At 41.6% G+C, this 26947-nt stretch overlaps 1 protein-coding gene across 6 annotated transcripts in view; it reads left to right on the forward strand.

Moving 5' to 3' along the window:
* Window positions 1-26947, forward strand: part of TMEM200A (transmembrane protein 200A) — an 89401-nt gene that overhangs the window by 2204 nt on the left and 60250 nt on the right. Inside the window, exon 1 of one of the 6 annotated variants that reach the window (XM_060419608.1) lies at window positions 14062-17893. The exons of the other annotated variants lie outside the window; for them this stretch is intronic. The gene's annotated coding sequence lies outside the window, so the exon portion shown is untranslated. Of the gene's footprint in view, window positions 1-14061; window positions 17894-26947 lie in introns of those variants that run through there. 6 annotated transcript variants of the gene reach the window in all.

Here is a 26947-nt window from a genome sequence, read left to right on the forward strand (position 1 = left end):
TTCAGTGAAAGAGAGTTGTGTGGGGAGCATCTGTATGAGGTTTGCAGGCAGCTGACACAAAGAGATTTAACCTGTTGCTTCTGAGTCAGGTTCAGGGAAATACATGTAATATCCAAAGGCTTTCTGGAAAGGATTCTTTAGGAAAGGTCACTGTAAAGTGTGATGGCTGCTCTTTTTATTCCAATTTAGAGGAATTACTAGTGACGCTTTTGAACATTCCAAGAGTTAGATTGCTATACTTGAACTTTTGTAGCTTCAGCATTTTGACAACAGCTCATTGGACAAAGATAACTACTAGCATATAGGGGGAGAGGATTCAAACCATTTATTTAAATTTTCTTATTCCCATGATAAATCTCAGCATAAAGGAACAGAAATTTAAGAAAATAGATAAGAACAAAGATAAGAACAGATGTCACTTTTTTATGTTTCTTCAACAAAATTGGTAGATGATAAAATTAAGTCTTCATGGTTATACCTATTACTTATCATATAGAATGTATAGTCTAAAAGAGGAGGCAATTCTAAAACAAATTTCATTTCATGTTACTTTCGCTAAATGAGAGACAGCATGAGGAGTTCAGTCAAACAAAGCACGTTTGGGAAAAGAACTTGTGTAGAGATGGAAAAAATGTGTCTGCAGTAAGATGGACCCTTCATTTTATTAAGGGATATATGATTTGCAGTTTTGTCAAGGGTATTTGTTTCAGGATTTAAGATATGCTTTGTCTGCTGAGATCTGATATGTGTCCAACCACTTAGAAAACATCCATGAACACTTGTCATGGTGCTAGGTTTGTTGATTGGTGGCAAATTAGCCTCTCCTCCTAGGAGTTTGCAGGCTGGCAGGGAGGGGACTGGGAAACATGTCAGATCACTGAGCATCTGCAACGGTCCTTGAGCATCAGGGGTCTGGTCCACACTGGATTTCCAAGGGCATTGAATGGGGAGCTGGAAAACCCAAGTTGTTATCCTGGCTGAGATACTGGTTCTGTGGCCTTGGATACCTTTCTAGGCTTTTCAGTCTCTCTGCTCTTGTTGGCAGACCAAGGACTTTGGGCTTTGATTTTTTCATCCTCTTTGTAGAATGCTGCATGATGAAGAGAAATCCAGATGTGGTGGGGGTGGTGTGGTGAGCAGAGTTTGGGCTGGGGGAAGACAGGCTGGAGATTGCACTGGAGACTGGGAAAGAGTAATGCCCATGATAGTAGGGGGTCAAGGAGACCGGACATCTGGCCCATCACTGATTCTACAAGTTCAAATACATAACACAATAATGAATTAGCAACATTCACTTAGTCCTTGATGGTTTTCAATGAATTTTTACAGATAATGGCAGTTGATTTTCTTTCTTTCTTTGTTTATTTTTTTTATTATTTTAAAATCTTTAATTCTTACATGCGTTCCCAAACATGAACCCCCTCCCACCTCCCTCCCCATAACATCTCTCCAGGACTAATTTCACAGAGCATGTTTGTGCCAATATGCTCCATTGCTTTTTTGCAGGATCTGTAGAGACAAGAGAAGCTAGAACACACTTTGGAAACCTTGTGTAAATAGGAGACAGAGATAAGGGTGGCATCAGATTTTAGTAGAGTTTCAAATGTATGAGGAAAAGTTTAGGTTATATTCTGGAAGATGTATGTGTGCTAAGTTGCTTCAGTTGTGTCTGATTCTTTGTGATCCCAAGAACTGTAGCCCGCCTGGCTCCTCTGGCCATGGAATTCACCAGGCAAGAATACTGGAGTGTGTTGCTCCAGGGGATTTGCCCCACCCAGGGATCAAATCCACATCTCCCCCACTGCAAGAAGATTCTGTTGAGCCACTGGGGAAGCCCATACTGGAAGTTAAGAATCTCCAATTGTGATATTAAGGCCTGAAACATCTGAAATTCTGATTGTTAATCTTTAGTTTGATTACTCCTGTTCAGGGCTTCCTCCTCATCTCATTCCCCTCCCCATCCCCAGCAGGAATTCTGGTGATTTGAGTATTATAGTCATGGATAGTGAAAGTGAAGTCGCTCAGTCGTGTCTGACTCTTTGCGACCCGTGGACTGTAGCCCACCAACCTCCTCCATCCATGGGATTCTCCAGGCAAGAATACTGGAGTGGGTTGCCATATGGATAAGACTCTTCCAAAAACTTTGAGTGCAATTGGAAAAAGAAAATTCTCATATAAAGATGGGCATTCTTGGGCCATTGTGCTATTAATCAATGGAATATGTTCCAATAGCAAGTTATTCTTTGGAAATTTTGTCACCAGACGTGAAATTACACAAAATTCATGGAGTGTGAACAAAGTGTGAAGATGTGGACATGTAAGTTCCTTTCTACAGTGTCCTTGTCACTCTGCTCCAGACATTAAGCACACTAATGGGGGTCAAGTCCCCTCCCCTTTACCCTGTGTTCCTGCAGAAGAGAGTTATCAGGATTCATCTGGTTATGCACATGAGGAACCTACATTTAACTGTGTTAAGCAAAAGGAAAAAAAACGAAGTATATTTATTGGCTCATGTGACTGGAAAGTCCAAAGGTGAACTTTGCTTTAGTCACGGCTGGAACACAGAGCCTCATGGCTGGAACACACACCCTCTCTCTCTCCCTGCTTCTCAGCTTCTCTTCTTTCTGAATCAGCTTCATTCTGAGGCCCCTTTCCATGTGTTCCACGTGCTGAGAAAGGTGAGCACTGGTAGTTCCAAACCTGCATTCCTGGGCTTTTGATCCATAAGAAGAGAAGACCTGTCTCTTCCAGGTCCCATTTATGGAAGTCTTCTAAAAGGTCTCTGATTGGCTGTGCTTGGTGGTCATTGACTCAGTCTCCATGTCCAACCAAGAGTTCTGCTGAAATAGTCTTGGACTGGATGGAGTGCCCAACCCTGTTTATATGTGATGCTGGTGCTGGTGGTGGGGTGGGGCAAAGGACTGGGAGGGGCACCACGACGGACAGTTCTGTCAAGATCATATAGATCCCCCAAACTTATGAGGCTGCCAATCAAAAGCAGCATCTCTATTACTGGGGAGGATTGCTCCCTCCTTTTTGGGGATAGCCTCCTGGACAATGATGTGAACTTTGTGTGTAGAGGCAACTGAGATGCCCAAGGCCATGCAAATTCCAGAAATGGGACCTTTCTCCCAGCCAAGGCAAAATCAGGAGATGAAATAGTTCTTTCCTTGTCTAGACTTTCATAATAGGATCCAGAGGATTACGGAGTGAGGAACCCACCATTTATCCATGTCCATGTGCTTTTAGGAAACGCCTTTGAGCCCTATTTTCAGCCTAAGGATTTTATTTTCAAAAGCCTTGGTCATCCTGGGATCATGAGATTGGAGACCCCCTACTTTGGGCATTACAAGATCTAGTGACACAGTGACAGTTTGAACAAGGAAGTAAAGAGATGAACATAGAACTATTGTTTAAACAGGTTTGTTGAGATTGTGGGAACTGGGCAGAGAGGAGGCAGTGGGCAGAGATTAGGGTTATCACTTAGGAGGCCTAAGAGGATTGGTCCCAAGCTAAAATATTGGCTTGTGTGAGCAACTTTATGAAGGTCTGATGAGGACCAAGGAGCCTTTGTGTTGACAGAAGCATTGGAAGGATAAAACAAATCAGAAGGGAGAAGACCAGAAGGTAGGCTGGGTCAGTAGGTGAAGTGGCTGTGTGTTGTACATTTGTTCATAGCAAATGGGCTGTATCAAGAGGCGTCCTGTAGCCACCACACATCCTAGGGGCAAAGCCTTTATATGTGTAGCACTGACATTTCTCAAAGGCATACCTAGTGTGCCAGGTCCCATCTTACATGCTTTACATCCATTACTCATAAAAGCCCTCTAAGGTGAGAAAACAGAAAGTAAGGGAAGTAAATGACTTGCTCAGGGTTATATGGTCATTAAATGGATTCAAATCCTGGCAGTCTGAAACAAAAGCCTGCGCTTAAACTATGCAACACCGTCTTCAAAGTCAAGATAAAAACCCAGTACATCAGGCCAAATTGAAGGATGAGTGCCAAACTGGACCATCTGATGGGCATCCAGACTGCCAGGAATACAGGTCAGACAGAGGGGATGGAATGGAGGCTATTGGGGTGAAGAGGTAGAGTATTGGGGTTCAGTAGCAAACTTAAGGCCTGAGTAAGAAGGGCACAGGCATAGATTCTTGGCTTGGGGTTCGGGTGCAGTGAGGAACGTGGGTAGGAACAGCTCAGGAAGTTGAACAGGTGGGCAGATCAATAGAACAACTACAGCCTGATTGTTGATCTGAGGCCAGGAACTCTGCCATCTGCCTCGGTTTAAATATCCTTCGTGATGGAAGTCAATACAAATACAGCATGGGCAGCTCCTTGGAGGGAGACGGAGTTCTATTAGTTTGTCAGGCACTATTGGGGAAAAAAGAGCTGACATTTGTAGAGCATCTGCCATGTGCCTTCTATACATAATCTCATCAAATCTTCATTAGAGTGCTGGGAGGAGATGTATTGTGGCTTTTTGTTGTTGTTGTTGAGCCAGGAAATGAAGGCTTAGAGAGGTTAAATTACTTGCCTAAGCTCCTGGAGCCAGACTGGAAGTTGAAGGAGCTGTCATGGAAACCGAAATCTATCTGTATCTCAGCCTCATCCTGAGTCTTCAGGGAATCATCCTGCTTCCAGCAGGGCAAGGTCAATTTCAAGTCTGGGCCATAGACTTGGGGAAGTCAGCAAAGGCATATGATTGGAAAGGGAGATTGTGAGTTGAACATTCAGACATTTGAATGGTAGCTGAGAGCAGGTCATCTGAACAGAGTTGTCCAGCAGGACTGTATCTGGCATTGGCAGAAAACTCAATAACCTAGTAGATTTTTCCCCTCAGTGCAGGATCTCTATCATTACGCAGGATAGATACGTCAGCAAGTCAGATGTTTGGAGGGCTTAATTTTAGTTACTGATTTCAGTTGAAGAGAAGGGACCTTTGCCAGCTGCCATGGCCTGAATTTACCTTTAGACATGCAGGTACTTTTCCCAGAAATATGATAAATAAAAAATAGATACATAGAGGAAGAGCGTTAGCACATACTCAATGTCACAAGAATGTAGAATACACTCCAGCTATTAATGTCCATCTTGAAGATGCTCTAAATGATGACATATTTAGAGTTATTTACTGATGAAATATGAGTGATATATCATTTCCCAACAAATTCAAGGTCAAATTGGTCACCGTGTAAATTTGACTGGATGTAGGTGTTTGCCGTGTACAGTGAACTCTGTATACATATGGTAAGAAGAAGCGGAATGAGAAGGTACCTGAGAAGAAATATTTGAGACATATTTTTGAGACTCCATAGCTCATTTGGAGAGGTAAGACAATCATGTTTAAAATGTTAAAGCAGCACAATAGAATAGTATGATTTTAGAGTTGACGGGATCTTTCAGTGATCAAGATCACAGTGCTAGCCAGTACTATGAAGTACAAACTTATTAGGAGCAGTTGAACATAAATGTTATGGAAACTGAAAAGAATGGAACTGTCTGAGCCTGGAAGACAGATCAGGGGAGGCTTCCTAGAGGAGGCAAGTTCTGACGAGTATGTGACAGAAGGGGTTTTCAGGTAGCATGCTACTGCTGCTGTTAAGTCACTAAGTTGTATCTGACTCTTTTGCGACCCCCACGGACTGTAGCCCACCAGGTTCCTCTGTCTTTGGGATTCCCCAGACAAGAATACTGGACCAAGTTGTCATTTCCTTCTCCAGAGGATCTTTCTGACCCAGGGATTGAACGCACGTCTCCTGTTTGGCAGGTGGATTCTTTACCACTGAACCACCTGGGAAGGCCAAGGTAGCATGACCAGGAACTTATCAATATCCTGCAGCCAGAGACCACTGGGAAATGACTTGTAGTTGAACAGGTTATGTTTGCTACTTGTTACAGTGAGGGAAAGTGTACACTACAGGAAAACATGGAGCGTTGCAGTAAATGTTAGAAATGAGTGATTATAAGATTTGGTCTTGTAAGTGATTTGGAAGAGGGTTTAAAGAAATAGGACTTTGCTCTGCATTGAGGCAGAAATAATCTTATGAGTTTGTATCTTATTAAAGTCTTATCTAGAAGGAGCAAGACTAGAGAGGCTAACACTATAACTGGCAAAGATGCAGCAAACATTCATTAGCCAGATTAGGAGACTACTGGTCATTTAGGGGGTTGGATATTTGTGTTTTTGTGTTCAGATAGGATACCACAGTGCTCTTCTTTTTGTCCTGATCCATCACAGTCACAGAGTGGCCTTATCTGGTATTGATGCTCTGTGAAATTATTTCCATCCAACAAGAGAGCCCCAGGGCCAGCTCCTAGACGCCTGTGCTACCTTTGTGCTCTTTCATAAACTGGAAATTACATTCCACAGTGTATCTGATTTTATGCACTGACCAAGATACCCATTTACAATAGGAGCCTGTTAGTGAATACTTCTTTGGGGGGTTATTGAGGTGATTTTCTTCCTATTCTGTAAAATTGTATTTAATGCTAACAGCATTTATTAAGTTCTCACTGTTTACTAGGTACCCTGTAAGATTCCAGGGATGTCAAGATAACAAGGATCTCAAGAATCTCATAATCTAATGAGAAAACCACATGTGAATCAGTGACTATGATGCATTGAAATAAAACTGGTAGAAATATGAGAATAGGTAAAGAATAACAGGGGCTTTGGGGATGAAAGTGATGCTGAGAAAAAGCAGGCTCTTCTGCAAACAGTGAGCTAATCACAGAGGTGCTGAATAGGTTGGCAACTGCTGAGGCATGTTTGCAGTTTTGAGAATCAGCACCTTTGGGTTGAAATGCAGTATGAATTCAAAGATTCTCCATCCTCTCTCTAAGCTGATCTTGGCATAGAAGAGGCACACATTTTTGGCTCACTTGGCAAACCAAGTATCAGATCAGCTCAATGCAAGAATGAGAACATACATGTGCAAGCATTTGTGATACAGTAGGGTTACTTACTAAAAGGAAAACTCCCACAATTATGGAGAGGATCTACATGGTTAACACCAGGCTATGGTCATTTATGTTTAAAGGCTCCTCTATGTTAGGAACTGTTAAATCATACTAAAAATGATCAACCTGGTAATTACGAGACAAGGCTGGGTGCTTTATGAACTATACCTGTTATTACCCTTAGAGAGAGTTATTGGTATGTAACTCAGTGGATTTGTGGCACTAATCTATGGGCTTCACATCTACAGGGATGGATACGAAGGTGTAGCCTGGGATTCCCATGAATTTAAGATCAGACACGTTAACAAATTAGAGGTAACCCTAACCAATCTAACATTGGTATGATCCCAATGGGTCAAAGATCTGTATTCTACTGGTATGACCACTTAGCAGCTTGTGTGTGTGTGCGTGTGTGTGCCTTCAATGGGGTTAGAGGATGTAATTGACCATATCTAAGCCTTAACAGGGAGAAGACAATGGCAACCCACTCCAGTGCTCTCGCCTGGAAAATCCCATGGACGGAGGAGCGTGGTAGGGTATAGTCCATGGGGTCACGAAGAGTCGGACACAACTGAGCGACTTCACTTTCACTTTTCACTTTCATGCACTGGAGAAGGAAATGGCAACCCACTCCAGTGTTCTTGCCTGGAGAATCCCAGGGGTAGGGGAGCCTGGTGGGCTGCCGTATGTGGGGTCGCACAGAGTCGGACACGACTGAAGCAACTTAGCAGCAGCAGCAGCAGCAGGGTTACTTAGCATTTCTGAAGGATGTTATTGTTTCCAATCGTAAAAGTATACATGCTTCCAATGAAAACTTTGGAAAATACATTATGTATTTTTAAAAATCAGGGAGAAAGTTTGCCTATAATCCCATGACCCAAAAGTACCCATAACATTTTGGCATTTTTCTTCCTCTTTATTTTTAATGAAGTTTTTCCATAGTTAAATGCGCTCTGTTTGCTTAACCTTATGTCCTAAATATTTTCCAGCTTCTCGGAAAGCTTTATTAATGTTGTATAATATTTGATTGCATGATTTACCATAATTTATTAACTGTTCCCTTAAAATTGGACCTTTAGGCTGTTTCCAAATATCTGGTATTATAACTGACATTTTGATGAAATCTTTGTTCATATTTCAGAGTATTTCTTTAAGGAAGATCCATGGAAGGGTAATTCCAGGGTCAAAGAGTAAGAATACTTTAAGACCTTTGGTACTTACTGCCAAACCAATTTTCAGAGTAGGTGAACTTGTGATTGCCAGTGCACAGAAATCTCCTCTCACCTGTCTGCATGAGGGGTTATTTATTTTTTTCTTAAGTGAGTAGCAGTTTTGCCAATTGCTGATTTTGTTCCTTTGTTACCAAGACCTCTCCTTTAGAATGGTGATTGGTCAGATGTTGCGATGAGTCACTCCATTAAAAAAAAATTGTTCACAGAGTGGGCCTGAATATCCATATAGGGGCCCATGACAGAGAGAACATTAGTTTGTGAATGATTTCTTAAAGCCAGTGACAGGCAGGCACATCTTGTAAGGGTACTCTTCCGACCTTCGTGTGGAGCACCTCCTAGTGAAGGTGATGCTGGACAAAGGCCCCGCTTTTCGGGCCAAAATCCTCTGCCAACTCTGTCTCTGTAGTTTGGCGGTTGGGTGCTTGGACTCCTAGACTCCTGGAACATTTGGGATCATTGTGCTTGTGGTTCCTACACTGTTGGAAGGGGCTGTCACCCCGGGAGCATGGGTCTGTGTCTATTTCATTCACGCTGTTCTCTGAGCAGGTGACCCAGGAGCAGGTTGTGCTGGTGGGTACAATGTGAGGTCGGCTGCGCCCTAATGTAACATGTGGACACCTGAGAGATACTCCCTCCCCAAAGCCCTCTGCCCTCTTAGTCACTGATCCCCCCCCAAACAAGTCAAGCAAAGATACTGAATTTTGAACCTTCTGGGTTTACTCCCTTTCCCAAAGACTAGCCAACCATATCAAAGTATCTCATTTTCAGAGTGATAACCCTTGCTTTATTCCACAAGAAGGAGGAACTTGGGGTTTACTCAAACCTCCACGGGGTGTTTTGTTGCCCAAAACATTGCTTCAGACTACAAGGGAACTATTGAACTTACCGCCGCAGTCAGTTTGAGGTGGTTTTTGAGGTCCAATTTCAGTTTTTTCCAACTGCTATTTTGCTGCAGAAATAATTTACAACTACAATAAAAATACTTCTGGTTTTCTTCTAAAAGTTGGAGGAGAAAATTATTAGAGTGTTATGATTCCATTTTCTTTTGCGGATCTCAGTCAATAATTTTGAGCAAAATTGTTTTCATTCATTTGTTCACCAAATCATTATTTAGTGAGATTCATTTAGCAGTTGCTGTTGAATCATATTTATGACCCATTTTGTCAAATATGAGGTCATCTTATACATGGTAATGTAGAAAAACAGGGAGGAAATCATGACCTAAACATTTATTGGTTGCTTTCTGATGAGACATATGAAAGTTCTCATAGCTTGCATAAAGTAGTACCCAAAGTACCCAAGCTCTGTAGGAAGCTCATTAATTAATAATTGATTCAATAAATGTTACATGCTGGTAACGGGATATGGCAGGCATCAAAACAAAGGTTGTGGTGGAGTGTACATCTAAGTGGGAAAGACAGGTCTGCTTCAGAGAGTAGAAAGTGCTTGTGAGGAAAGTAAGGAATCTAATGAATAGAGTGCCTGGGTTTTTGTAGATCGAAGGGTAGGAAAGACTTCTCTGTGTTCGAGACATTTGAATTAAGACCAGTCTTGCATACTGGGGAGGGGTGTGTGCATGCATGCTAAGTCATGTCCAGTCATGTCCAGTTGTGTTCAACTTTTTGCGACCTTATGGACTGTAGCCCACCAGGTTCCTCTGTCCATGGGATTCTCCAGGCAAGAATACTGGAGTGGGCTGCCATGCCCTTGTCCAGGAGATCTTCCCAACTCAGGGATTGAGCCCACGTCTTCTGCAGCTCCTGCATTTCAGGTGGATTTTCTACCACTGAGCCACCGAGGAAGCGCATTGAGGAGGGGAAGTAGGCTTTATTCTCAGGGCACTGGGAAACCGTTAGGAAGTTTTTCTTTTGGAGCATGATGTTTGAGGTCATTTATTAAAAATAGGGTTGAGGGAGTTTCCTGGCTAAGTGGTTAAGACTTTGCCTTTCAATGGAGGGGATGTATATTTGATCCCTTGTTGCGGGGCTAAGGTACCACACACCACAGGGTGCAGCCAAAAATTAAAAATCTAATCACAGGGGTTGAGATTAAGACTGTTAAGCAGTTCCTCACTGTGATGATCGTATTGGAAGCGGGAACGAAAGTGGCATTCGCACTTAGAAACTTCTTGGGTTGTTCTGTTCAAGGTGTTCCCTATATCATTAAGTGGCTGAAAACATTCCATAAACAGTATGCATATGTGTGCGTGCATGCTAAGTCACTTCAGTAGTGTCTGACTGTGACCCTATGGACTATAGCCCGCCAGGCTCCTCTGTCCATGGGATTCTCCAGGGAAGAATACTGGAGTAGATTGCTGTGCCCTCCTCCAGGGGATCTTCTAGACCCAGGGACTGAACTCATGTCTCTTATGTCCCCTCATTGGCAGGCCTCTATCACTAGCACCACCTCCAAAAACAGTATATCCACCTTCAACAGTATATCACCCTTCATAAACAGTATTCAGTTCAGTCGCTCAGTCATGTCCGACTCTTTGTGACCCCATGAACCGCAGCATGCCAGGCCTCCCAGTCCATCACCAACTCCCGGAGTCGACCCAAACCCATTGTCCATCGAGTCGGTGATGTCATCCAACTGTCTTATCCTTTGTGGTCCCCTTCTTCTCCTGCCCTCAATCTTTCCCAGCATCAAGGTCTTTTCAAATGAGTCCCTTCAAAAAGCTTTTAATATAAATACAAATATTTGTTTATCCATAGAATATAAACAGCTTAATGAGTCAGTCAGGAAGTTCTTATGTAAAGCTTTAAAAAAAAAAAGCTGTTCCTAGCATAGTGGCGCTTCCCTGGTAGCTCAGCTGGTAAAGAAGCCACCTGCAATGCAGGAGACCCTGGTTCTACTCCTGGGTCAGGAAGATCCCCTGGAGAAGGGGTAGGTTACCCACTACAGAATTCTAGGGCTTCCCTGGTGGCTCAGATGGTAAAGAATCCGCCTGCAGTGAGGGAGACCTGGGTTCAGTCCCTGGGTTGGGAAGATCCCCTGGAGGATGGCATGGCAACCCACTCCAGTATTCTTGCCTGGAGAATCCACATGGACAGGGGAGCCTGGCGAGCTACAGTCCATGGGTCACAGAGTCAGACATGACTGAGCAACTAAGCACAGCATAGCATAGCGACTTGTGTATGGTATGCATTCAGTAACTATTTGCTGAATCAGTTACATTGAATCTTCTATACTGTCATACAGTATCATCCTAGGATATAGAATCACATCGAAGTCACAGTATTTTTATGAAAAGACCAAATAATATCTTTGGAAAAAAATTAGATAAAATGTTTAGTGTACTATGAATATTAATGATTTTCAGTTAGAGTCAAAATTAATAGTTGAAATATTGAATATAAATATCTAATACACAGCTATAATTATCTTCTTTAAATACTTCTCACCGCACAGTATAGGTGGAAATCTCTGCAAAGTCCACACATTAGATAAAGATTTTGCTAGTATCAGTTGGTTTTTTCCCACTCTATTTAGCACATGTGAAAATTCCTTATTTATTTTATGAATCTCCCAATTGTTGAACCAACCTCTGTTCAGAACTCTCCTGCCAGCCCCCGTAGAATGGAATATAGATGGTGATAGCATATCATTAGTGATGTTTGTTAATGAATGTTTAACTCAGTGTCTTCCAGGAGATTGAGTTCAAAATATCCTCTCTGAGTCATCAGACATTTATGGAGAGTGTGCCAAGTGCCGTCCATTGTGGTCAGTTCTGGGAGTTAACAGGCTTCTTACAAGGAACTCACAGTCCAGGGGGCAATTTGGTCAGGACTTAGAGCAAAGAGGAGAGTTTTGAAAGATGATCTTTGGGTGGTGTCCCTGAGTCTAAGCTTGGGGAAAGGAGAGAGTAGTGAGTGAAGCCGTGCATTACTTCACAGAAGTCTTCAGTGTAGAATTTGGTTAAGTGTTTTTCTTAAAGACAGATTAAGAAAAGAAGACAAAGACGAAAAAGGCAGCATGTGCCTTGCATCTGTAGGTAACAGGGCCACCTGTGTCCTGATTCTCATTTCTGTTGAGATTACTGTGGGGATTCCCCAGCTGTCAGTGACTCAGTGTTCATTTGGCACTGACTGCAACATGCTCCTCACTTCAACACCAGGCCCCATGAAACCCGCCCCCTTGGCTCACAAGCCTTGGGATCTACCTCATGGCCTCAGCTCCTCCTGACCCTCACAGACTCCTGCAGCTTTATTTTTTTTGACTGCACTGTGCAGCACATGGCATCTTAGTTCCCTGACCAGGGATTGAACCATATCCCTGCATTGGAAGCACAGAATCTTAAACACTGGACCACTAGGGGAAGTCCCCACATAATCCCGCAGCTTTAGATTGGCAGATTCTTGATTCTGCTGCCTTCTTGGTTGCTAGCAGAGCATCACTTATTCATTGCTTTGTTCATTCATTCACTCATTCATTCACTCATTCTTTCAATAACTACTTTTTCTGAGTATCTACTCATTTAAACACTGGCTATATAATGGAAAACAAAGCCAAGTTCCTCTCTTTATGATCCCTACATCCAAGTTGGAGGAGACAGCCAATGTGTGTATAGTTGTAATGACAAATATTAAGAAGAATGAAGCCCAGCTTAGGAACAGAGAGCACTGGGATGAGGGTAGAGGGGAGGGTAGTATAGCCTAGACACAGAAAGCCTCAGGGATCAGTCTGAAATTTGAGCAAAGACCTGATTGAAAGGGAGGGAAGGAGTCATTAGAATGTCTGGGTGGGAGGAGAGCTCCAGGCTGAGAGCAGGAAGTGCAAAGGCCAGAGGAGGCAGCAGGAGAGGTGGGAGTAAGCTTGGAATGTTTGAATAGCAAAGAGGCTGGTGTGATTAAAACAATGCAAGAGTTTATAGAGGGCCTTGGGACCTTGAGGGAACTCTGGACTTTACTCTGAGAAGCAAGGAAGCACCTGCCAGGATCCTAACCTACCCTGGAAGCTTTGTTAGGCCCAATCCTCATAGAATTAACTAGTTTCAGGAAGGAATATGCAGTGAGTGGAGGCCTATTCCTCTCCTGTAGGCCCTGCCTGATGGGCCTGAACTCCAACTCAAGATTCTGGAAAGTGATGTGATCAAAGGAGAGCAACATTGACAAAGACTTTGAAGCAAGGATAACCCAGAGAATTTCAAAGGGGATGTTTTGCTTTGGGTGTGAGCACAATTTTGTTGTGGATAGAAAACAGTATGCATTCACAGATTCAGTGCTCTGAGGAGACTTTTTCATACAGTAAGAAATCTGAAGACTGGAGAACCCGTCCACTTTCGCTAAATTTCACTTACTAAGTATTTGATGCAGATACAAGATTAAAATCCAGGCCTGACTCTCGAGGAAAGGGGTGATGCACGTGGGTTAAGGAAGAGAAACAATGTGAAATCTGGCCTGAGATTAGCTACCTAATAAGAACCAGAACTGTCAAGGTTAGTGACTTGGAGCATGCCCAGAAAGTCTCCTTAAACATCAGCATTCATTTGGTCAACAGATGCCCGTCGAGCAACTGCTGTGTTCTCGGCACGACTGTGTGTGATGCTGGGGGAACAGGGAGCTGTGTTCACAGGGGGAACAGGAAGCTGGTAGAGGCAAATAATAATAATAATATGTCATAAATAGTAAGTGTGGTTCATAACATGAAAACACATAGGCCACTAGGAGAGAAGGTCATGAGTCAGAGGGGAAATGAAGGTTTCCCTGAGAAACGTCTTGTTAAGATAGGACCAGAGACCAGAGGAGCTTGTCTGGAGAAGATCCTTGCCAGAGAGAAAAACCCAGGCAGGAAGGTTGAGAAAGGAAAGAGTTGGGTTGTTTTTGAGAAACAGGGAACAAGTTGTGTTATGGGATCAAAGTCAGCCTAGGAGAGAGGGTGGAAGGAAAAGTTGTAAGCTGGGCCAGCGCCATCATGTAATGTCCTGAGGGAAATGGAAATCCAAAGAGCCAGTTTTGAGAAAAAGAGGATTGACAAATGAATTTGGATATCATTCTAGGAGTTTCCTGGTGAAGGGGCTGGAGGAAGCAAGAATACATAAAGGAGATAACAGGGCGTTGGATTGGGTGGTGGCAGAGATGAGAGAAGTGGAGAGAGAAAAGGGAGGTTTGGAAGGCAGAACCAGTGGAACTTGGTAACTGATAGCATATGGGAAATTGTGGTCCAGGATGCTCCAAGATTTTAGCAGGGATGGTGGTAACATTCACATAGGTGAGGAAGACTTTTCCCAAGTTCCATTCATGAGTTCAGTTTTGGACATATAACATTTGAGTTATAGGTGAGATATCTCAGAGGAAAGGGCAAGTAGGCGTTTGGACAGATGGGTGTGGAGCTTAGGTGATAAATTTAGAAAGGGCACATACATTTGAGAGTCTTTAGCCTGTAGTTGGTACTAAAGTCATGCAAAGAATAGAGACTGAACAAAGAAGGTGACTGAGGAGCATGCTTTGGGATTTCCACCTTAAAGGGTGGTCAGAGAAACATACAGAGAAGTATTAGTAGCAGCCCTGGAAGTAGGAGAAAAGCCAGGGGTGTGATGTCATTGATGGAAGTCACATGATATTAGTGAAAAAGTTTGTTTGCACATGCGTCTTACTGAGCCAGTGCAACCATAGTGTAGCCTCTAAGTTTTGGGTGAGATGAGATTAGAAGTTACTGATTTTTTTTTTAAAATTCCATGGGCATAGTTGTTGATACTAAATTAGAATAGAATAAATGCTTAAATCACACCTTCACAATAAAAAGATAGAATAGCTTATCTGAAGGTCAGTTTCTTCATTATCATGTTCATTGCTCATCTATTTCTGCTATCAATTCCATCGCTGCCTTCCAATTTAATAAGTCTTTGAACTTTGTAAAGTATTTGGATATATACTTTTAACAAATTGAAATATAATTGATGTGTCAGGTCAGTTCAGTTCAGTCGCTCAGTCGTGTCCGACTCTTTGTGACCCCATGAATCGCAGCACGCCAGGCCTCCCTGTCCATCACCATCTCCTGGAGTTCACTCAGACTCGTCCATTGAGTCCGTGATGCCATCCAGCCATTTCATCTTTGGTCGTCCCCTTCTCCTCCTGCCCCCAATCCACTACACAGTGATTTTTTTTTTTTTTACACAGTGATTTAATATATGTATGTATTGTGAGATGCTTACCCCAGTCAGTTCAGTTCAGTTCAGTCGCTCAGTCGTGTCCGACTCTTTGCAACCCCATGAATCGCAGCACACCAGGCCTCCCTGTCCATCACCATCTCCTGGAGTTCATTCAGACTCACATCCATTGAGTTCGTGATGCCATCCAGCCATCTCATCCTCGGTCGTCCCCTTCTCCTCCTGCCCCCAATCCCTCCCAGCATCAGAGTCTTTTCAATGAGTCAACTCTTCGCATGACGTGGCCAAAGTACTGGAGTTTCAGCTTCAGCATCATTCCCTCCAAAGAAATCCCAGGGCTGATCTCCTTCAGAATGGATCTCCTTGCAGTCCAAGGGATTCTCAAAAGTCTTCTCCAACACCACAGTTCAAAAGCATCAATTCTTCGGCGCTCAGCTTTCTTCACAGTGCAACTCTCGCATCCATACATGACCACTGGAAAAACCATAGTCTTGACTAGACGGACCTTAGTTGGCAAAGTAATGTCTCTGCTTTTAAATATGCTATCTAGGTTGGTCATGACTTTTCTTCCAAGGAGTAAACATCTTTTAATTTCATGGCTGCAGTCACCAGCTGCAGTGATTTTGGAGCCCCCCAAAATAAGTCTTACTGAATTAGCATCTATCACAACACATAGTTACAACTTTTTTTTCTTGCGATGAGAATTTTTAAGGACTACTTTCAGCAATATGTATTTCAAATTGCAATACAATGTTATTAACTATAAGTCACCATGCTATACATTACATTCCCTAGGACATTTATTTTAAACCATTACTACATCATATTTAATATATTATCTATGTGATAGGCATTTTTAAAACCACAAGTAGAAGCTTAAGCTATTTTCTTTTCCGGGACAATATATCATGTAAGGAAAATATATCATGTAAAAGCAAGTTGCTTGGATAGCTAGCAAAAGACTCAGAGGATCACCCTGGCTCTTATTATTAAAATGCATTTTAGCTCATTAAAACTGAAGAGAAAAGGCACCTGTTAATTGAGGTTGCCTTTCGCCTCTCCCCTTGGGAGCTTAGCCCATCCTGTATGTGACAGTGCACCCTGAGGGAGAATCATATCTTTGTTCCTGTATTTTCCTACAGGAAAGGACACAGTAGAAAGTCACTAGTAGTACATGAAACTAATGTACAAAAATTGAAAACCATCCTGTGTGTGCATTTTCGGATTATAAGGGATTAACTACATTTACATTTTCTCTAATCTTCTAATGTAGTCTTTTCATTTTTTAAATATGTTTCATCATATTAAAGACTGTTTAAGATTCAGGAATGACCTTATTTATAAGAAGAGGTTATAAAAGCACTTAGTAGTGCTTGTTATATCCATTGTTGTTTTAGTCGCTAAGTCCTGTCCGACTCTTTTGCCACCCCATGGACTATAGCCCACCAGGCTCTTCTGTCCATGGGATTTCCCAGGCAAGAATACTGCAGTGGGTTGCCAGTTCCTTCTCCAGAGGATCCTTTTGACCGAGAGGGATTGAACTCATGTCTCCTGCATTGGCAAGCGGATTCTTTACTACTGAGCCACCAGGGAAGCCCGTATTATGTCCATAGCACTTTCTTAACCTATGATTGAAAAATATATAATAAAAAACTCTCCTGGACTTTGAGTGTTTTGGGAGTTTGCTCAGGATCCCCTGGATCAGTGAGAATCCACCAGACCTCCTTGGTCACCTTTGTCTTCTTACCTGAATGCTTAAAAGGTGAGCCTACCAGTGGTTTTAGGTGTCTCGGCGTAAGTGTCTGTCAGTTATATGAAACCTTCACAGCAGTGTGTCCTAAGAAGTAGTACTAGGTACTTGCTGGCTATATTTGATGATCCATCTTCTTGCTTGCTCTTAACCAAAAAAAAAAAAAGAATTTTCCCCCAAATCTGTGCCTTTGGGTGAACCATTGCTAAAGATAATCTTTGAGGAGGGAAGTGGGGCTGATTTCAGCTTCAGAGAGGACTTCTGTAAGAATTTGTAGAAGTTGACTCCCCTTGGATAACTATGTCTGGTGCAGAAGTTGAGTGAAAAATAACCCTCAGCCCATGGGATACTGTGCTGGGGACTCCAGTAGCTTCCCTGCAAGTGCAGTGCTTTGGAATGTCAGCCACTTTTTTCTGTGTGACTGCAGTAAATTGAGTGACAGTCCCTAAGCTGTCTTGTGCTAGGTTAGACACACATTACAGCATATTGTTCCTGAAAAGTGGGAGACAGACTTTTTTGTTGAGGTACACATTTAAAAAGCAGTTTGTGAAAAGAGAGTACCATTTTAAAATTTAAGTGTAAGTACCAGAAAGGTTTATTTGGTTCTTATCTTTTATTTCTGGGCTTTTCAGGTGGTGCTAGTGGTAAAGAATCTGCCTCCCAATGCAGAAGACATGAGAGACTCGAGTTTGATCCCTGGGTGGGGAAGATCCCCTGGAGGAGGGCATGGCAACCCACTCCAGTATTCTTGCCTGGAGAATCCCATGGACCGAGGAGCCTGGTGGGCTATGGTCCATAGGTTCACAAAGAGTCTGACATCACTGAAGCAACTTAGCGCACAGGTATGCATCCTTTGCCAACAAAGGTCCATCTAGTGAAAGCTAGGGTTTTTCCAGTAGTCCTGTATGGATGTGAGAGTTGGACTATAAAGAAAGCTGAGTGCTGAAGAATTGATGCTTTTGAACTGTGGTGTTGGAGAAGACTCTTGAGAGTCCCTCGGACAACAAGGAGATCTAACCAGTCCATCCTAAAGGAAATCAGTTCTGAATATTCGTTGGAAGGACTGATCCTGAAGCTGAAACTCCAATACTCTGGCCACTTGATGCAAAGAATTGACTCATTTGAAAAGACCCTGATGCTAGGAAAGATTGAAGTCAGGAGGAGAAGGGAATGGCAGAGGATGAGATGGTTAGATGGCATCACCGACTCAGTGGACATGAGTTTGAGTAAGCTCCATGAGTTGGTGATGAACAGGGAAGCCTGGCTTGCTACAGTCCGTGGGGTTGCACAGAGTCGGACATGACTGAAGTGACTTAGCAGCAGCAGCAATGAGATTTGAGGAATTGCTAATTAAAGGTTAACCTTTGATAGTCTGGTTCCCATATTTGAGTGGGATGCCCTCTTTTATCTGCACTCTCTCTTCCATTCATTCCAGAATCCAAACCACTTGGCTATGTAGCTGAGGTGGCTCCCCTTCAAGTTCAGTTCAAAGATATTTTAAAATATATAGTCAATCTTTGATTATCTGGGCTGTTGATTTAAATCAGATTTTGTTTGAAAAAGAGTCCCGTTGCCAGGGATAATTTGATAGTCACTGGAGAATTTGAACTTTGCCCCCAAGAGCCATGTGGTTTTGTTCAGGTTACTTAAGCTTGCTTGTTCACTCTGCTTAGCATGGGAGAATGTAACCTCCTTAGACAGGTAGTTGGGTCATAAATGCTGATATAGGTAAAGGGTCTGGCAGAGGGTGAGGCACGGAGTGGAAACAGTATGATGCAGCCAGTCTGGGCATCCTAGCATTCCAGAATGAGGCCAGAGGGGGAGTGCTGTCTCATCACCTCATGCTCAGTTGTGTCCGACCCTTTGTGACCCTATGGACTGTATCCTGCCAGGCTCCTGTGTCCATGGGATTCTCCAGGCAAGAATACTAGAGTGGTTTACTATTTCCGACTCCAGGGGATCTTCCTGACCCAGGGATCCAACCCATGTCCCTTGCGTCTGCTGCATTGGCGGGCAGATTCTTTACCCCGGGCCACCTGGGAAGCCCATAAGAGGGGGAGTATTCAAGGACAATAGATAATCCAGTCCTTTACTTGTCCTTTTTCTCCACTGGCTCCCACCACTGTGCCCCGGTTTGCGCATATGCTCTGTGTGAAACAGCTGTTTCTCTGCCTGCTACTTAAGCTGAAATTCTTTCTTGGGGTGGGGGAAGCACTTTTCATTCTAGACCCACTGTGACTGCACCTCTTCTGTGGTCTTCCCCTGCCTTTCCAGGGAGAGTAGTTGTACTTTCCAGGACCTTTGAGATGCTTTGCTCATGCCAGCAGTTAAAACCGATACACAAAGAGTGACTTCTCTGCTGTCTCTGTTGCAGACCTAAGAGCATAAGTCGTAAAAGTGGACCGAATGTCTCCCTCAGGACCACAAAAATAGTTGAATGGAGAGTGAGAGGGGAATTATTTTCTTCCACTGGTGGTATTATCACCAGCAATGTTACCGAAAAAAAGGCAACCACTTCAACTCTAAGGATACTGGCTTGAGCACTTGCATTTTGGAGACCAGTGGACAGGGGTCTCAAGAAGGGCTGCAGCCCTGAAATAAGTCGGAGTATGCAGTGAAGAGATACAAACAAACTACTGTGTATAACATAGAACAGCCACCAGGATATACTGTATAGCACAAGGAACTATAGCCATTATCTTTTAATAAATTATAATGGAGCATAGTCTATAAAAATACTGTTTTACTGTGCTGTACACCTGAAATTCTGAAACTAAAACATTTTAGTAAATAGTAAGTAGTAAAGTAGTAATAGTAAGTAGTAAATAGTAAATCAACTATTGTGTTTAGTTGCTAAATTGTGTCTGACTCTGTGATCCAGTGGACTACAGCATGCCAAGCTTCCCTGTCCTTCACTATCTCCTGGAATTTGCTCAAATTCATGTCCGTTGAATTGGTGATGCTATCCAACCATCTCATGCTCTGCCAACCTCTTCTCCTTTTGCCTTCAATCTTTCCCAGCATCAGGGTCTTTTCCAATGAGTTGGCTCTTCGCATTAGGTGGCCAAAGCATTGGAGCTTCAGCTTCAGCATCAGTTCTTCCAATGAATATTCAGGGCTAATTTCCTTTAGGAAAGTCAACTATACTTCAGACCAAAAAAAAAAAAAGCAGTAGAAGCACCTCCTTCCCATCCCCAAGAGGCTTCTCTCTCTCTTCTGGGGGCAGGGGCAAAGTAGATACACTGGGCAGGGAAGTTTCTCTCCTAACTTTGCTAAGGTCCTGCTATTAAGTTTCTCCTGTGGCCAGGCTCCTGGCACCTGCTCTGGCCCCGTAGGGACTCCAGACTGGAAGTGCACCCTCTTACCTGATGAACTATGTGAGCTCCTTAAGGCTAGGTGTGGTATTCTATCGATTGTGTTTAAGCCTCCTCTCTAGTTTTTGGATGGTATAATTCAGTTGAATTACGACAGAAGCTCTGAGGGGTTCAGAGGTGCCTGTAGCATCAGGTGGGATAATATCACCTTGATTGATGGGCAGGTCTTATCAAGTCAAAAGTGTTAACTAGTTCAGAGGAAGAGCTACCCTAGACTTAGAGGCTGACTTTTTCCTGATAGCTGAGGAGTCAGCAGTGGCATCCTGAGTCAAATGAAGCAGTATGAGGCAGCAAGTCTGGGTGTCCTGGCATTCCAACTCATAGCCAGATGGAGAGTATTAAATGATAATAGATAACCAGTCCTTTTCTTGGCCTTTTTCATTTTGATGTTTTGAAATATCCATGAACTATCTTAGTAAAATTGAAAGTTGAACACTTGGGATGCCTGGCCGTGACAGATAATCTGCTTCCCAAACATAGTTCATAACTCAGCTGTATATCTAGGTATTACTTCCTGGATTTCTCTGAAAACACTGATCAATAAATTATGAGCTGTCAGGTTCAAAACCCAATAAATGTCTTCAGTTTTAATTTTTAGTGTTTCAGTAAATCACATTTTGTTGGCATAGAGATAAAAATGAATATCCAAAAGTGTGAATACTGTCATTATAAGTACAAAAGATGATTAATGTATTTAAAATTTTTTTGAATAATTCTGACAAATATTAAAATTTTGAGGGCCAATGGACTCAAAGAATTCAATAGGAATAATTTATTCAAAAATGTGGAAAAGAAGAAATCATTTCTTTATTACTTTCTCAACATTATAAGTTGTTTTTATGAGTACATATATAAAATAAGTTTATGATTTATGAAAGATTTTATTTTACTATAAATATCGGTCTTGTTACTTAAGTTTTTATAAACATACCTTTCTAAAGACCACATGATGGTCTGTTACCTGCATTTCTAAATTATAGTTTTTAATTAATTAAAAAGGAAATATTGATTCTTCTGATGTTTAAAACTTTGCAATTTCTTTGCAGTCTTGGGAAAGAAAAGCATGTTTTTCAGCTGTAGCATTGGACACTTTGGTATTTTTTAAATGAAGCTTAACCTTTAAAGTGATGATCAGATTGTGCTTGTTGACTTGTCAGAGGGCGGATAGCCATTCCCTAAAGTGTTCTGATGGAATTTTTTTCTCTTCTTAGAAGCTTCACCGTGTCAGACACTTTGGCATTATTTTTGCTTTTCTTTTAATATTACAACGGTTAACATTTGAAGTACATTTATTATCTTTTTTGTAAAAGGATGTATCTTTCTTACCATCTCATCCAGTGGTAGAGAGAAACACAGGAAGACTATCAATCAGGTTTAATACAATCTTTTGAATATAAATATGGAAGAAAAATGTCTTTATCTAGAAATAGGATTTTCTTTGTTAACATTGTGCTCCATGCATGCATTCTGAGGAAATTATCAGTTACAGAGACCACATGATAAAACTTTTAATCTCCATTAGCCTTAAGCCACTGCAGGGTTTGATGGGGACCAGAGCTCCCTACTGGGACCATGTGCCTGGAGGTGAGTGAGCGACAGTGTGGGCTGAAGTCAGGGCCCTGGTGGACTGTTGTCACCCTGAAAGTGGCTTTTTATGATTGTTTTTATAACCTGTTTATTCTTCCAAGGATCTAACAGAGTTCCTTTAAATTCCTAACAGTTTATTGTTGGGGATTTGACAGGCTGTTTCTTTTGTTTTATTATATAAAACAGTTGTCTTATTTTGCCAAATCAAAGTTTCTCCAATAAATACTTTTAACACACAATAAAGATAGACCACTACTCTGGAAAAACACTTACCCTATAAACGAGTTTACAGATTGTTTTGTTGGGGAAGCTTTTTTAGCAGGATTGTTCCTCATTCCTCCCAAAAAGAAAATACCCTTAATTAGAAGCTCAGTGTTGAAAGGAAAAATTAATTTCTTTGCACTTCTGAAATTTTAAAATTACATTATGTTCTGCTTGAGATTAAAAGAGGTTTATAACCGTGCAACCACTGATCTTGCCTATCCTTTTCCTTTTGAAAACCTTCTAAGAGTCTGAGCATCAACTAACTCATAACACTATGTAATCTCACATTATTATAAATAAACTGCAAGAAGAATTTTCAGATGAGTTTTTAAAGGTGGCCTGTTGCCCTTTGGTCATGCTTTGAAATGCAAAATAAACAGTTGAGAAAATTATCCTTCGATTGAGGAAGAAATTCTGCTTTTTCTGAAATCCTATTGCTATTCTAAGGAAAACTTAATATATTTGTGAGCAGAGGGCTTTTAAATTTACATTATCTAGAATTCTATCTTTTTGTTTCGCTTGTGTTTATATCTGGGTTTATACAGTGACTGTATAGTCATTGGGAAAAAATATATATAAAGTATGGAAAAGTATTTCAGTATCTAATGTATTAAAAGAGATTTGGGGTTTTCTGCGGGATTTGGTTCCCATCCCTGAAATGATCTCTAATAAAGTAAAACAGGAGTTCCACCCTGTCCTGTTCACCAAAGCTCAGAGGAAGGGTGTGTGATATCCATGGCACTTGGGTGTTTTGAAGTCTTCTGTGCTGAAAGGGTAGTGGCTAAGTTTTGGCGGAGCTGAAAGTTGCACAGGACCCAGATTCTGTGTGTCAGAGCAAGCTATGATGGCCCTAGTAGTGTACATTTACAGTCTGCTTTTTACAGCTGCTGAAGGAAATCTTGTATTGTCAGCCATAAACAGTGGCACTTGGGAATCGATGATCTTTTCAGACCAGTAGAGAGAATCTGGGAAAGTGATTAGAAAAGCCTTCTAGCTTCATCAAGCTTCCCTGGTAGCTCAGCTGGTAAAGAATTCAGCTGCAATGTGAGAGATCTGCGTTTGATCCCTGGGATGGGAAGATCCCCAGGAGAAGGTAATGGCTATCCACCCTAGTACTCTGGCTCGGAGAATTCCAATTCTACTGCCCCACTACAGATGTAACAGTGCCCAATCTCTGTCCCTTCTGAACAACAACATTTTAGGGCAGAAAGGAAACCACAGGTCTTTAAAAGCTACTCTAGGTTATTGGCATTGAAATACTTTTTCACTGCCCCCCTCATCCAAAAAAGAAAGAGAAGATAAACTAGTAAAAATGTAATCTCAGCAGATATGACCTTGGAACATATTATAATAAATTTGCTTTGCAAATTTTGTCTTGTTAATTTAAAACCATGCTCAAAAGTCAGCATTTCTATTTCTCCATCAGCAGTAGTTGAAAGCCAAGTCCTTTTATAGATTCCCCTGAAGGATTCCCAGGCACTCCCTTCTGGAGGACCTATTTCTAAACCGGAAACCTTTCCTTTCTGATGAAGGCAGTCACACAACACAGCTCATTCATCAACAATCCTTTAATGCTGTTAAAATCAGTGGGTAGAAGAGGGCCCTTTAATTATCAATTATAAGAAGATCTGACCTTTATGATCCTTTTCTATTATCTTGTGATAGTATATCTTTGGTGAAGTTGGTGGTGCAAGACTTTGAAATGCATGAAAAGAAAGAAGGGGGGGTTGCCTATCTGTAACTGTCCCCTAGACCTATTGTGTTTATAATAAAAATACATTAGAAGCCCATAATTCCTTTGTATCAGAAGGGATGTTTGTTTGTAAAGGGTTTTAAAAGGGTAGGTGACCCTGCGTGTTTTGAGTGGATTCAACCACGTGACTTTTCAAGTTTGTTTACAATTGGTTGAGCCAAGCGGACTCAAATCTGTAGAGGGAATTCTAGAGCAAAATCATAACACAGTTTCCATACCCTTAACTACGTTTTCCTGGAACAGTTATGTGAGGTTCTTTGGCAGCCAGACTTGGGAATGTGTTATGCTAAGTCTTGCCAGTCGTGTCCAACTCTTTGTGACCCAATGGACTGTAACCCGCCAGGCTCCTCTGTCCATGGGGATTCTCCAGGCATAAATACTGAAGTGGGTTGCCACTTCCTACTCCAGGGGATCTTCCCTACTCAGGGATCAAACCCACATCCCCTGCAATGGCAGGCAGGATCTTTACTGCTAATGCCATCGGGAAGCCCTGGGAATATTCAAGGTTAAGCTTTCTGACTAGAGCAGCTCAGAGCCCTGTCCAATTGCTGGGGATTTTCTCTTTGGAAGTTTCAGAAATCCTGTTTGCCTTTGTGAAAGTAGGAAAGAGTACAGAGATGTGAGGAGCAGGTATGCCAGCGTCTTAGAGAACTGAAAATTTAGTTTCTGCTTCTTGAATAGTTTTTTCTCACAGGTGGATGTTTTCACAGAGAGCAGTATGGGAGTGGAAGGGAGAAAGGCACACAGAGGAGAGTGAAACTTTAAATGACAGTAACTACCTTGGGCTGTACCCTCGTGAATGGCCCATGGAGATTATTGCGTCCCCTTCAGTGGTGTCCAAATGAAAGATATGAGAGAAATCAAAGTTTAGGTGAGCCATAAGGCCTGATTAAGATGTTGCAAAATGCGAAAGGAACTAGAGTTATTCTGGAGAAGAGAAAGTTTATATTAAATGCTTTCAAATATAAGGATCAGATATCTCCTCTTTAAGAAAAAAAATTAAAAAGGAAATACATTTAAATAATGTTATTAGGAAATTAGCTACCTGGATATTTCCTAAATTAAATTATCTCCAGAATGCATTCTCAAGAGAGGTATTATATATGTACTCAGGGAAAATGGGACCTGTCTTCAGAGTGTGACAACTCATTGCCTAGATAAGTGCAGAGTCTGTTGACATGACGTGCATTTTTGATTATGTGTGTTTTCACTACATAATCTAAGTTCATATAGTTTTTCTATTTTTCCTACTAATGAATTTTTTTGTAAGTGGCATGATTAGGTAATCATGCTTTCTCAATCTTGTTGCCAGAAACAAAGACAATTGATTTTTATGTTTAAAATATCAAATAATGATATTTATAATAATAACAATTAATAATTAATTATAATTAATAAAATTAAAATAACATGAATAAAATTATTTATTTATTGAAATAAAAATTATCAAAAATTATCAAAAAATCAAATATGTAAGCACATATTTGATTTTTAAAATAATTTCAGTACCTAAAAAATATTTGTATCACTCAATTATAAATACTAAAATTACTGAGACTGAAAAAAGGAAGCATTTCAATATCCTTACAGAAAGCATAAATTGCACATTCAGTTTCTGTAAATTACATCAACCATTAAAAGTATATATGCTTACAAAACCGTATAACTCATGTCATTCAGCATATCACTGAATGACAATAATTTTAACACTGATCATCATATTTAAGGAGAAGATAAAAATGCTTATAAAAAACTGTTCATCATTCATCTAATATTTTATCTTGAATATAAAAATAAATAAAATATGAAAATACTACTATAGTCTAGCATAGATTATAGATTATAGAAAATCTTCTAATAAAGTCATCTAATTTTTACGTATCAGAGAACAAAGAATTCGAATTAGGACCTGGGCATATAGCAAGATATTAGTGGAATATTTGTGAAAGCAGGAAGCAGATTGAGAAATGGGAAAAGGGTCTTCTGGTTCCCAGCCCAGGGCATGTTCTACTGAAGTGTGCTGTTCAGAATGCTAAGTGTAGATTTTGAAAAGGGCAGTGAAGGCCTGTGCTGGGAATAAAGATGACGGAAGTAGATATGTCAGTGTTTGTACCGTTAGAGGAAGAGGGAGGTGTGAGCTCGCAGAACAGGATTAAGGTGGTGCTAGAATCCCAGGGAAGGGGGAGCCTGGTGGGCTGCCGTCTATGGGGTCTCTAAGAGTCGGACACGACTGAGCGACTTCACTTTCACTTTTCACTTTCATGCATTGGAGAAGGACATGACAACCCACTCCAGTGTTCTTGCCTGGAGAATCCCAGGGACAGAGGAGCCTGGTAGTAGGCTGTCTACGGGGTCGCACAGAGTCGGACACAACTGAAGCGACTTAGCAGCAGCAGCAGCAGCAGTGGTAAAGAACCTGCCTACCAGTGCAGGAGACAAGAAATGCGCATTAGATTCCTGAGTTAGGAAAATCCCCTGGAAGAGGGTCTGATGACCCACTCCAGAATTCTTGCCTGGAGAACCCCATGGACAGAGGAGTCTGGCGGGCTGTATAGCCCATAGGATCACAAAGAGTTGGGCACGACTGAAGCAACTTAGGATGCACACTTGAGCAGGAACTGTATTTCACCAAGCCAGCTTCACTGTAATGACCCCTGTGAAAGGTGGCCTTTCCAAATATAAAGAGCTGTATGAGGTAATTATCACTTTAGAACTTGAACTTCATCTTTCTGTGAAGGAAAATGTCTAACATTTGTTCGCATGTACTCTGTGTACCTTGCTAGGTACTTTGTTCATACCTTTTCCCTTGACTCTCACTGGACCACCTGAAGTAACAATTCTCTGCCTAAGAATATTCTATTAAAGTGAAGGAACTTGTTCTTGGTTGTTCATCAAGTAATGCTACGAATGCTTTATCG

The sequence above is a fragment of the Ovis aries genome, chromosome 8 (assembly GCF_016772045.2).
Source record: "Ovis aries strain OAR_USU_Benz2616 breed Rambouillet chromosome 8, ARS-UI_Ramb_v3.0, whole genome shotgun sequence".
NCBI classification, from domain to species: Eukaryota; Metazoa; Chordata; class Mammalia; order Artiodactyla; family Bovidae; genus Ovis; species Ovis aries.